General features: G+C 37.9%; 1 pseudogene; it reads left to right on the top strand.

Annotated features, from left to right (window-relative positions):
• Positions 1–3,793: 3,793 nt before the first annotated feature.
• On the top strand, positions 3,794–12,431 carry LOC101117031 (integrin beta-1-binding protein 1-like; annotated as a pseudogene).
• The last annotated feature ends 989 nt before the right edge of the window (positions 12,432–13,420 follow it).

Below are 13,420 nucleotides of genomic sequence, written 5' to 3'. Positions count from 1 at the left end.
CGTTCATAGCATCATCTTTTAGGAACTGAAGTAACTCAACTGCAATTCCATCACCTCCACTAGCTTTGTTCATAGTGATGCTTCCTAAGGCCCACTTGACTTCACTTTCCAGGATGTCTGGCTCTAGGTGAATGTGAGTGATCACACCATCATGATTATTTGGGTTGTCAAGATGTCTTTTGTACAGTTTTTCTGTGTATTCTTGCCACCTCTTCTTAATATCTTCTGCTTTTGTTAGGTCTATACCATTTCTGTCCTGTATCGAGCCCATCTTTGCATAAAATGTTCCCTTGGTATCTCTAATTTTCTTGAAGAGATTTTTAGTCTTTCCTATTTTATTCTTTTCCTCTATTTCTTTGCACTGATCACTGAGGAAGGCTTTCTTATCTCTCCTTGCTATTCTTTGGAACTCTGCATTCAGATGCTTATATATTTCCTTTTCTCCTTTGTTTTTGGCTTCTTTTCTTTTCACAGCTATTTGTAAGACCTTCTCAGACAGCCATTTTGCTTTTTTTGCATTTGTTTTTCTTGGGAATGGTCTTGATCCCTGTCTCCTGTACAATGTCACGAACCTCCGTCCATAGTTCATCAGGCACTCTGTCTATTAGATCCAGTCCCTTAAATTTATTTCTCACTTCCACTGTATAATCATTAGGGATTTGATTTAGGTCATACCTGAATGGTTTAGTGGTTTTCCCTACTTTCTTCAATTTGACTCTGAATTTGGCAATAAGAAGTTCATGGGTGGAGCTGTGTTCCCTCCCTGCTATTTTCCTGGGGTGAAACTATGGTGGAGGTAATGAAGATAATGGCGACCTTCCTCAAAAGATCTCGTGCCTGTACTGCTACAGTCCATGCCCCCAACCCTGCAGCAGGTCACCACTGACCCCCGCCTTCACCAGAGACTCCCAGACACCCACAGGCAAGTCTCCTGTGGGGTCACTGTTCCTTTCTCCTGGGTTCTGGTGCACAACATTCTGTTGTGCTTTGCAAAAGTCAATTTCCCAATCCTATGTAAGTTCTGGCAGCTCTGTAGTGGGCTTAATGGTGATCTCCTCCAAGAAGACTTATGCAATACCCACACCCAGAGCCCCTGTCCCTGTGGCTGACCACTGTTGACCCATACATCCGCAAGAGACTCTCAAACACAGTTCTGTCTCAGTCTCTGTGGGGTTCCTGGGTCCTGGTGCACACAAAGTTTGTTTGAGCTCTCTGAGCTTCTCTGGCAGGAATGGGGTTTGATTTTAAACATGAATTCACCCCTCCTACCATCTTGCTAGTGCTTCTCCTTTGCCCTTGAACATGAGGTATCTCCTTATAGCTGCTCCAGTGCCTACTTTCTTACTGGGGTTTCTCTGACCTTGGACGTGGGGTAGCTCCACACAGCTACTCCAGCAAAGTGCAGGCACCACTCCTGACCTTGGATGTGGGAACAGTGACAAACTTTATTGGGGGGGGGGGGGAGTGCTCCAAAATAACTACAGATGGTGACTGCAGCCATGAAAGAAAGACACTCCTTGGAAGAAAAGTTATGACCAACCTAGACAGCATATTAAAAAGCAGAGACATTACTTTGCCAACAAAGGTCCATCTAGTCAAGGCTATGGTTTTTCCAGTAGTCATGTATGGATGTGAGGGTTGAACTATAAAAAAAGCTGAGAGCTGGAGAACTGATGCTTTTGAACTGTGGTGTTGGAGAAGACTCTTGAGAGTCCCTCCTAAAGGAGTTCAGTCCTGAACATTCATTGGAAAGATTGATGTTGAAGCAGAAACTTCAGTACTTTGGCCACTTGATGTGAAGGACTGACTTATTTGAAAAGACCCTGATGCTGGGAAAGATTAAAGATGGGAGGAGAAGGGGACAACAGAGGATGAGATGGTTAGATGGCATCAGTGACTCAATGGACATGAGTTTGAGTAAATTCTGGGAGTTGGTGATGAACAGGAAGGCCTGGTGTGTTGCAGTCCCTGGGACTGCGAAGAGTCGGACATGACTGAGCAACTGAACTGAACTGAATTGAGAATCCTTGCTTTTATCTAAAAGACAAAAAAAAAAAAAAAAGAAAGAAAGAAACAGAAAAAGAAAACTGTCAGATTATTTAGAGTTTATAGAAGAATGGCCTTTTATATAGATGATTTTCTGCTGTTGTGGTTAGGTTCCAGGAAATATTAAGAGTAAAAAATAAAGTTTTATAATAAGATATAGTTAATGCAGTTGCATTCTTCACACAGAAATTTATACAACACTATGTTCTAAGCTCTGCATTTGGTGCTAGAGATGCAAAGGTGAAAGGCAGATACTGAAGGTCTGAAGTTTCATGGGGATATGTGCATGTGTATGCTCTGTCACTCGGTCGTGTCTGACTCTTGGCAACCCATGGACAATAGCCCACCAGGCTCCTCTGTCCATGGGATTCTCCAGGCAAGAATACTGGGGTGATTTTCCATTCCCTTCTCCAGGGGATCTTCTTGACCCTGGGATTGAACCCGTGTCTCATTATGTCTCCTGAATTGGCAGGTAGGTACTTTACCACTAGTGCCACCTGGAAAGCCCAAGTGGTAAGCTAGAGGTATGCAAATGAGCCATAGGAGTGGCACCTAATCTGGACTAGGAAGAGGTGATCCATTAGCAAGGAGACTTGCTAAAGCTGGGAAAATCTGGAAGTGAAGAAACATGAGAGAGGGAGGTCAGAATATTTCAGTCGGTTAAGGGGGACATTGACCAAAACTGTCCACCATAACCAGACCCTATAGTGGCCATTTGCATGGGTTATCTTGTAAGAGGAGGTCTTGGTAACAAAAGTGGAACTAACAAGTCACCATCACCTGGAAGAATTTGAGGAAAGTCAAAAGGAGAGAGGAGACACCAGTCCGTATCCCCCACCAATCTCCCAGAATCCTCCTCCCTGGAATCCCTCTTGGCTGAGCAATGCATGTGCCACCATGAAGGATGCTGAGTCAGAATGATTGGCCAGAAACGAACCTCATTATCATAAAACCTGAGACTGCAAGCCAGGTGGCAGAACAGTTCTCCTGAGTTCCCTCATTCTAATGTTCTCTGCCTGGGCATTCCTTCCCAATAGAGTCTCTTGCTTTATCTCCTTGGACAATTAATTTCTGAGTGTTAGACAAGAGCTCGCTCTTGGGCCCTGGAAGGGGTCCCCCTTTCTGCAGCCTGACTGTATAGTTCTTATACCTGCTCCACGGAGCTTGAGCAACAGCTGGTGAGAAAAGTGGCTGGAGAGACCAGTCATGATCAGTCATGGTGGTACTCTACGGCATGGCATGAGACTGATCTAACTCCAAAGGCAGTACAGAGCCTTGAAAAGATCTTTAAAGGACAGTGACATAATTAGTGTTGTGTTTAAAAATATCAGTCAATACAATACATAGAAAACAGATTAGGAGAGAGCCAAGTCTATAGCTATTTAAATAGTCCATGAAAAGTATCAGAAGGCCCAATTCACTTCAGTGGCAATAGATTCAGAATCCAGACAAGAATAAGGGGGTTACAGGGATCCTTTCAACTGAACTATATTATGTTAAAAAACAAAAGCTCAGTTGAATAAATTTGAAGATCTAATTGACTTTATTAGGAAATTCATGAATCAGGCAGCATTCCTCTAACAACTAGAAGAGCCTGCTGAGGGACTGTACAAAATAGAAGATTTTTTATAGGAAGAATGGTAGGGAATGGGAGCTAAATATTAGCAAAAGAAAAAAAAGTGGGGGTTATCTTTAGGCTAGAATATCTTTTTGTGGGGGAAGGAATGGGAAAAGCCAGGGTTTTATCATGCAGTTTTTCTCCGTTTCTCTGGGGGTGGAAAGGGCCCAAGTGGCAGATTACCTCATTGGTGGAAAAGAAAATATTCCAGACTGGTTGGTTACAATATTTCTGGGTAAGGTAAAAACTGCAGTTAGGTTAGGCACTAAGTCTAGGTTTGGTATCATGGGCACGAAGGTAAATGATGCCATTTGGGGCCTGGTATTTGTAAATACTCCAACCTGGTATTTAAAAGTACCAGGGGGATTGTAAATACAATAAAAAAGATACCGAAAAAGGCTGGTATTTACAAATACCAGGGGAATTGAAGAGTAGTATAAAAGGCCAGTGAGTCCATAGAAATCTAAGAATTATAGTTTAGAGATCTCTTTACAGTATTCCTATAATAAATAGACACATAAATCCAAATATGTCCTTTCCTTCTTTCTTAAAACCATTAGGAAGAAATAACATTTGTTGAAAGCTCATGAAAGGCACCATTCTAAGTGTTATATGAATGCTAAATGTCTAATCCTCCCAACAACAATATTAATGAGAAATTACTTTAATTTTAATTTAGGTAAAGAAAATTGACACAGACAATTTGTCTAATCATACACAGCAGTGAATGGCAAAACCTAGACCTAAACTCAGGCAGTGTGGATCTTAAGCCATTCTCATCCACTGTTTATACTTTCTGGAGATATAATTTTTGATAAACAGGTTAAATATATTTTGGCTAAAGTTTTGAGCAGAAAAAAAAAAAAAATGTTACTCATGTCATCAGTCCACTGGTGGCAATTCAAACCAGAAATGGAATGAGATCATAAGAAGAATATAATGTAAAAAGGCAGAAGAGGAGGTCCTTATTGAATACGGATGTTTAAGAGATGAGCAGAAGATGGGGAACCTGGAAAGAAGTTGGAGAAAGAGAGGCTTGATAAGAAAGTAAGTGTCAACAAAAATAAAAGAAGGGTCAATCAAGAAGTTAACTTCACTAGTGCTTAGACCATGGCTTTTGAAATGGCAGTTTCAACTAGTGATGAAGAAACAACAACATAAAATACAATGTATTAAGTTGAAAATGAAAAGGAATAAACTGAAGAAAGTTAAAGTAGTCTTTTATTTTGAAGTTAGGATTGGAAAAAAGCACAATAAATAAGTATTTAAAAGAATATGTAAAATAAACATGGAACAGAATATGATGGAATGATTTCACAAATATTCTGAAAGAAAGAAAGAGAAGTTGAAGGTGTAAAAACAGAAGAAATCAAAGTGATGGATCAGTATCAGAGGTGATGAGAACAAATACAAACTAGAATATATGTGAAAAGTGAGAGTGAAAGTGTTAGTCACTCAGTCATGTCTGACTCTGCAAGCCCATGGACTGTAGCCCACCGGGCTCCTCTGTCCATGAGATTCTCCCAGCGAGAGTACTGGAGTGGGTTGCCATTTGTATTTATCTTTAATATAGTAGGGAAGAATCAAGTCTCAACTGAAATTAGAAGGAATTAGATAAGAACAATTTGGTCACCAACTAATGAGGAAAACTGTAAATCAGGGAGCAAGAAAATGCCAGCAAAGCTCTGAGGGAGCTCTTTTAGGAATGCAAGAAGAAGCTAGCCAGTGATATGTACAATGATCTCCAATTAGTAACAACATCTTGTTGAGGTTAGAGGCCATATTTTCAAAGAAAACAAACTGCTAATTTGGATGATTTTCACCTAAATACTGAGTGAATGACCCTGTAGGAACTGAGCATGTAAATTTATGGATTGATTACCCATAGTGTATGTACTGGATTGTTGCAAGAAAAAGACAAGGGACTAAGCTGGTAATGGTATTAAGTGATGAAAGAAGTAAAGAGATCACAAGAATTAAATTTATTCACAGAAAGCTGAATATGCTGAAAAGGCAGGAGAAAAAAATTGGCTGGAAACAGTGAGAGTACATTTGAAAGACAGAACATGTGGTCATGACGATGATAATGAGGGGAGAGTGATGGAAATTAGTCATTTAAGCAGTGTAGAGATAAAGAGCTACAGTGTGAAAACAGAAAAAAAATTGTATAAGGCTTATACATGGGCCAATCACATATATGGTGAAGTCATGTGAGAAGATGCCAGAGAAGATTCTAATCATCAAGATTTAAACAGGATAAATTAGAAGCTTGGCAGATAAAGAGGGAGAAGAGTGATACTGGATAGGATAGATAAGTACCAAGAACTTTTAAAGATGGAAGACCTTTACATAAGATGAAAGCAGAAGTGGAAAGCTATGGAAAAGTCAATCCTCACTTGAGCTAAGTGGAGAATGGTAGAGAGAACACTCATGATGAATGCAGGAACAGACTAATATTAGAGGAAACTTAGGTTCTAGTGAAAGATGAGAAATCGGTGGTGAATACTGCTGAGGACGTGTGGGAGTTGTTTCCCATGGAATAGAGATTCTGTAGAGAATAGTAGGGAAAATGACAGAAAGAGGAATTTGGATGGGCCTAGGAAGAGGACAAAGACACTGAAAAGCATGGAAATTACATTAAGTCAGCGGTCAGCTACCCCAGATTTGACTTCTACTTGGCAGTCCCCAGAAAGCTAATTGCAAACATCCAATACGTGGACTTTATCAGTCTAAATTTCTCAGTGGATACTAGAATTTTTTTTTTTTTCAAGTGTAAGTGGAGATGTCAACCTGGAGTTTTTAAATAGCCACACAATTCACACTCTGAAAACTTTACTGAGGACAGCAAAAGAAATATTAAGAAATTGTTAGGCTCCTTCCAAGGAGACCTTGGCCCCTTTGGGCAAAGTTAGTTATTTGTTTAGAAGTTCACCTGAGTGAGAAATAACAGCTGCTTTGGGGCTGCAGCAGATTATCAGCTTCTCTGTAGGGTGTTACCTAGAGCAAGGTTTGATTCCGCTGTGTATGTAAAAGTCGCTCAATCACATCCAACTCCTTGCGACCCCATGGACTATAATACTAGAGTGGGTAGCCCTTGCCCTCTCCAGGGGATGTTTCCAATCCAGGGGTCAAACCCAGGTGTCCCATATTGCAGGCAGATTCTTTACCAGCTGAGCCACAAGGGAAACCTTGATTCCACTGTAAATCAGATCTAATCATTCCATTATGAAGACCAGCAACCTCTAATACAGAAATCAGTCCTGTAGCCCTTCCTTATATGACCTTAAGTTTCTAGAATAGCTGTGGAGTGTCAGACAAACCACTTTTTACACAAAAGCAATGAGATGGGCTAAAGGGACAATTTGTTGGAAAATCTGAGTTAGAAATTGATGGCCAAGGTTTTTTATTTTTTATTTTTTTCAGAAATGGCTGGTGGCTCAGACAGTAAAACATAGGCCTGCAATGAGAGAGATCTGGGTTCAGTCCTTCGGTTGGGAAGATCCTCTAGAGGAGGAAATGGCAACCCACGCTAGTATTCTTGCCTGGAGAATCCCCATGGACAGAGGAGTCTGGTGGGCTACAGTCCATAGCATCACATAGTTGGACATGACTGAGCGAGGAAGAATGCACACACACACACACACTAACAACATACCTATGGAGGGTAAAAGAGAAAATAGTTTATAGTTTTACTACATTGGAAATACCAGAGACTTTGGAGCAGATCAAACGTAGATTAAAGTTCACAAGTGTGACATAGTTGCTCACTGATGTAGGAAAAATATTATATAGCATCTTGAATTTTCTAGTTACACATAAAATTGTAGTAATAAAATTATTTTGAGAAAGATGCCTATCAGTCTGCCTGAAAGATTAATATTATAGGACTCAGTGCAGTCTGAGTACCCTCTAAAATTGAATTGTAGATTAATCAAATAATAAATAGTTTAACATGCTACAATAACACTAACCACTAGTAAAATTCATATTACATTTTTATAGTTTCTAATTTTTCATGTGTGATAAACTAAAAGTTTGAAGAAGTACTTTCATCATTAGCCTGTTCTTTAGAAGGACTTTTTCAGGATCATTTTGACAAAGTTCTTTGATGACATTTTTGAGGAACTGATGAATTGAGATGCCTATCTTTTTAACCCACTTAACAAATAATCTTGAAATAATTATAGATTCACAGGAAGTTGCAAAGATAGTATAGTGAGGTTCAGTGTAAACTTTATCCTGGCTCATCCAATGGTTATACCTTACATAAATATAGTACAGTATCAAAACTAAGAAACTGACATTGGTACAATTGGCACATATAGTTCTATGCCATTTTATTATATGTGCAGATTCATGTAATCACCTCAGCAATCAAGATACATAGCCACTGCATCAGCATAAGGGTCACCTCATGGTACCTCTTTATCTGTCAAATCCCATCCTTACTATCCTCAGTCCCTGGAAACCACACATATGTTTTTTATCTCTGTACTGTTATGATTTTAAAAATTCATGTCAATGGAATTATATAGTAGTTTGCAGCCTTTTGAGATTGGCTTTTTTGCACAACATAATAGCCTTGAGATACATACAAGTTGTTGTATATACCAATAATTCACTTGTTTTTATTCCTGAGTAGTATTCCATGGCAATAAAAATACCACTATTTGTTAAATCTTTCACCCACTGAGGGACATTTTGGTTGTTTCCAGTTTCTGGCTATTACAAATAAGGCTGGTATAAACAACTATCTGCAAGTTTTTGTGTGGGTAAAAGTTTTTGCTTTCTGGACAAACACCCAAGTGCATCTGGTGGGTCGTTAAGGCAAGAGCCTTATATATGTATGCGTGTGTGTGTCTATGAAACCTATTTTCCAGAGTGAAAATACCTTCCAGAATGACTGTATCATTTTTACATCCTCACACACAACATGTAAGAAATCCAATTTTCCTGAAACCTTGTAAGTATTTGATATTACAGCTATTTTATTTTTATTTTTAGCCATTCTGATAGATGTATAGTACTAGCTCTTCATGTTTTTAAGTTAGCCTTTCCCTGAAAGGTAATGTTATTCAATATCTGTTTATATATGCTTATTTCCCATCTGTACTTCTTTGGGTTTTTTTTTCTTATTGTTTTACTTTATTTTACTTTACAATACTGTATTGGTTTTGCCATACATTGACATGAATCCACTATGGGTGTACATGCGTTCCCATCTGTACTTCTTTGGTAAAACATTTTTTCATGTCCTTTGATAATTTTGTAATTGGATTGTTTACTTTTGTTTTTCTGTTGAGTTTTGAATGCTCTTTAAATATTTTTAAATATGAGTCTTTCAGCAGATATAGGATTGGAAAATATTTTGCCTAATCTCTAGCTTTTTTTTTAATCCTTTCAATAAGATCTTTTATAGAGCAAAAGATTTAATTCTAATAAGTTCCATTTTAACAATATTCATTTTTTATACAGTTGTGGATTTAATACCATTCCTTTTCTGTCTTTTACTTAATAAATTGATAATAAATTGATAAGGTCTTTGTTGTTTGATACAGGATCAATCTCTATAAAATTTTCTAAGCAGCATTTATCACTACTTGTAAAATTACTGTTGTCTCTCAGTATTGGTAAACTGGCTCTAGGACTTGCTGTGGATACCCAAATCCAGGGATGTTTAAGTCCCATAGCTAACCATTCATATCTGTGGATTACGTATCTGCAGATTAAACAACTGTAGATCACAAGCGTTGTACATGATCTGTAGTTGGCTGAATCTGAGAATGTAGAATTAAAAATAGACAAAGCTAACTGTTTACTAATTGTTTCAAGTTTCAATTTTCATACTGCTAATAATAAAAAACAGAAAAGCTCATGTTTTATCATCAACCACATAGTAGGCCAGTGATTTGTAATAAGCCTTGCAGGATAAGCAACAAGGTCCTACTAGATAGCACAGGGAACTATATTCAATAACCTGGGGTAAACCATAATGGAAAGGATACAAACATTATGCATGTTTGTGTATAACTGAGTCACTTTTCTGTATACCAGAAACTAATACAATACTGCAAATTAACTATACTTCAATGAAAAATCAATTAAAATAATAGAATAATCTATATAGTGTTACATTTGATATTTGCAGCCATTCTTTGGATTATGTACAATTATTTATTCCCAATATCAACACTTAGAGCTCAGAAGGTTTAAATAAACTAAATGCATGTTTTAATCACAATGCTAAGATCAGATCTAGTTTTGAGCTGATTTGTGCATATATTGTCTATGACAAAGTATAGCTCTCTCTACTGCCTTGTTGCTCTGTTTATTTTATTTACAACCTAAACACCTGAAAAGTCCTTCAATTTGACAACAACACAGAGTTTCAGAGATTTTTGTCCCACGAATTTATCTAACTCCACTGGTGTAGTTATTCAAAACAAATGTCTTTTTTCTTTTTAAATAAATAATTGGATATAGAGTCAGTTATGACTGGATTGCAATTCATTTCTCTTTGAAAAAATAAATATAATTGTTTGGCACACAGTTGAGTAGAAAGATAACTAAAAACATTCAGAGCCCTTTCTATAATATTGTGAAGACTATATTACTTTTTTTTAGAAACAGTTTCTAACTTTTTCTTTTTTTAATAAAGTGATAATCTATCAATAAGGGTAATCATAATAATTAATTTCTTATTTTTTCAATAAATTTTCCACATACTCAATTCTATTTAATTGTTTATGAGTTTTAACACAGAAAGGATATTTTAAATAGCTATAAAAAAGTAAAAGGAAATAAATTAAGTAAAACAAATTAACTTTCTTATTACCTAATCTTCCTAAAACTGGATGCAAATAATAAAATTATTTAATATTATTTTTAATGTCTTCATAAGTATACTTCAAATTCTAATGCACACTTGTTGATTGGACATCTGAATTTTTTTTACAGTTTTTTTTTTTTTCCTACTTTACTGAAATTCCCACTATCTAGTCACCTAGTACCAAATTCACAGTCCTGAGTGAGTTCTATAAAATTGAGGAGGCCTAGCTGAATACAAAGTCTCAGTCTTCAGCATGAATCCATGTCTGATGTGTGACTGTATTTGACAAGGTAAAAGGAAACCTTTATATATTATTTATTGCTTTTCCTTAAAGCCTTGAAAATTACGAAAGCTCTAAGTACCTATCAATATTTCACTTGGGTCTTCTACTGGGAAATGTGCAACTGATGAAGATCAATGCAAAAGACACTTTTCAGTTTTCCAAATTTTATCTTTCAGTATGCTTTTTGATGTGATATTTCACTAACAGTTCTTCCCAATATGCCTTCTAATGATTGCTCATTCCTCATGTAGTCTGTACTTGCCCATCTTTGTTAGATAATTTACCAATTATAAAGTGATTTATAATCACTTGATTAGAAAAATCACAGAACAATATTTGTGATATTTTTGTCTCCTAATGAGTTTCCCCTTAAGTGTCAGCTTGACTTCATGATTCTTTAAAAAAAAAAAAAAAACAGAACATGAAAGAAGTGATAGACCATCATTTCTAATGTGTGTGTGCTTAGTGGCTCAGTCATGTACAATTTTTTGCAACACTATGGACTGTACCTTGCCAGGCTCCTCTGTCCATGGGATTTCCCAGGCAAGAATACTGGAGTGGGTTGCCATTTCCTCCTCCAGGGGATCGTCCCAAACCAGGGATCAAATCCAAGTTTCTTGCATTGGAAGGCATATTCTTTACCACTGAGCCATCTGGGAATTCCATCATTTATAATACTAGGTTATAAAAAAGATTGTGGCATTTGGATGTTTTCTCACTTTCTCTCAAATCACAAGCTTCTGGAAGAAATCAGCTGTATATTCTGAGGCAGCCCAACAGAGACACAAGAATAAACTTAGAGCAGGGACATTTTGAGACTTGCCAACCAACAGACTAGTGAGTGAGCTCTGAAGCAGAACCTATCTCAGTTAAGTCGAATTGACTTCAGTACTAGCTAATATCTTGATTAACATCTCTTGAGAGATCCTAAGTAAGAACCATCCAGCTAGAACCAAAGTGGCTGCCCTGAGCACAGAGGGCGGCGAGTTGGCCGCGTCTGACTCTAGAGCACTTCAGCCTCCTCTGTCCATGGGATTTCCCAGGTACCTTGCTTTTCTGTCAAGAATTGACAGTGTAGGAGTTAAAGGATGCTACTTTTGCAGACACTCTGTCGAACCTTTGAAGATGGTAGAGTAGCATTCAATTGGGCAGGAAGCACCTGTGCATCAGGCTATGGTAGAAGGTGTTTCTTAAAGGCAAAAAGCACTACAGCAGTAGCAGTTCCCAGAGCAGTGAAATCAGTACCAAGAGCAAGTTGGTAGACTCTAACCTTGGGGGACTGTCATGTTCCAGCACCGTGGCAAGCCTCGACACCGATTCCACCAAGAACACAGGACAAAGCAACAATTCAGACACCTGGGCAGAACTTGGAGGAAGAATTTATTATGGGAATTTCCAAGTATTATATAAAGGTATCCACATCAGATCAGTATGGTGTTCTGTGTCGGCTCGCTCTGTATTTAATCATCCAGATCGTGTGTTTCCACGACGGTCTCGAGGCAGGAAAGAGCTTTCTGGCTCTGAAGACCACAGATGCGAGCAACCAAGAATACAACCTGTGGGTTTACCAGTGCAACAGCCTGGAACAAGCACAAGTAATCTGCAAAGTTTTACCAACTGCTTTCAACTCTGTATTGACATCTGAGAAAACTTGACTTCTGCAATTAAGGGGGAAGACGGCTTCATGTGCAAGTTCAGCTGTTTTTTCGACAGTTGTGTTTCCAATCTGCAGTGATGACCTTTTAGGAAATATGAACGATCCTTTGCTTTTGATTTTCTGAAGGAAATGCAATGTATAAAATGTCAGTCTTTTTTTTTTTTTAATTAAAATGTGTTTTATTTAACAGTGGAAACAAACAAAAAGAACTATCCAGTTAAACTATTCTCAAATATCTGACCCACTGTAACTGTGAAATAAGAAATGTGCTATTTTCATTTTCAAAGTTTGAGCTTTTTAGTATGGTAATAAATATAATGTGGTGTGGTTTTGAACTATGGTGTTAGAGAAGACTCTTGACAGTCCCTTGGGGTGCAAGGAGATCAGACCAGTCAATCCTAAAGGAAATCAGTCCTGAATATTCATTGGTAGGACTGATGCTGAAGCTGAAGCTCCAATACTTTGGCCATCTGATGCAAAGAACTGACTCACTGGAAAATACCTTGATGCTGGGAAAGATTGAAGGCAAGAGGAGAAGGGGGCAATGGAGGATGAGATGGTTGGATGGCATCAAGATACAATGGACATGAATCTGAGCAAGCTCCGGGAGTTGGTGATGGACAGGGAAGCCTGGCTGCAGTCCATGGGATCCCAGTGAGTAAGACATGACTGAGTGACCGTACTGAACTGAATAAATATAATACTCAAACATACATATTGAATAAATAAATGAATAAATGCATAAATGAATGAATGCCAGGACTTTGAGTTCTGTATCTATATCTGATTCTGACATCTATTACATGAGAAAAAGAATTCATTAAAGAGAACTGCAAATAATTATGATGTCTAACATTTATGATTGAACTGTCTACAAATGTAATAATAGTTGGGCTGCCGGGGTGGTGCTAGTGATAGAGAACCTGCCTGTCAGTGCAGGAGATGGAAGAGATACAGTTTCAATCCCTGGGTTGGGAAGATTCCCTG

Source organism: Ovis aries, chromosome 1, assembly GCF_016772045.2.
Source record: "Ovis aries strain OAR_USU_Benz2616 breed Rambouillet chromosome 1, ARS-UI_Ramb_v3.0, whole genome shotgun sequence".
In the NCBI taxonomy this organism is placed as follows: domain Eukaryota; kingdom Metazoa; phylum Chordata; class Mammalia; order Artiodactyla; family Bovidae; genus Ovis; species Ovis aries.
The sequence above is the reverse complement of the archived record's forward strand: the minus strand, read 5'-3'. Positions and strand labels throughout refer to the sequence as shown.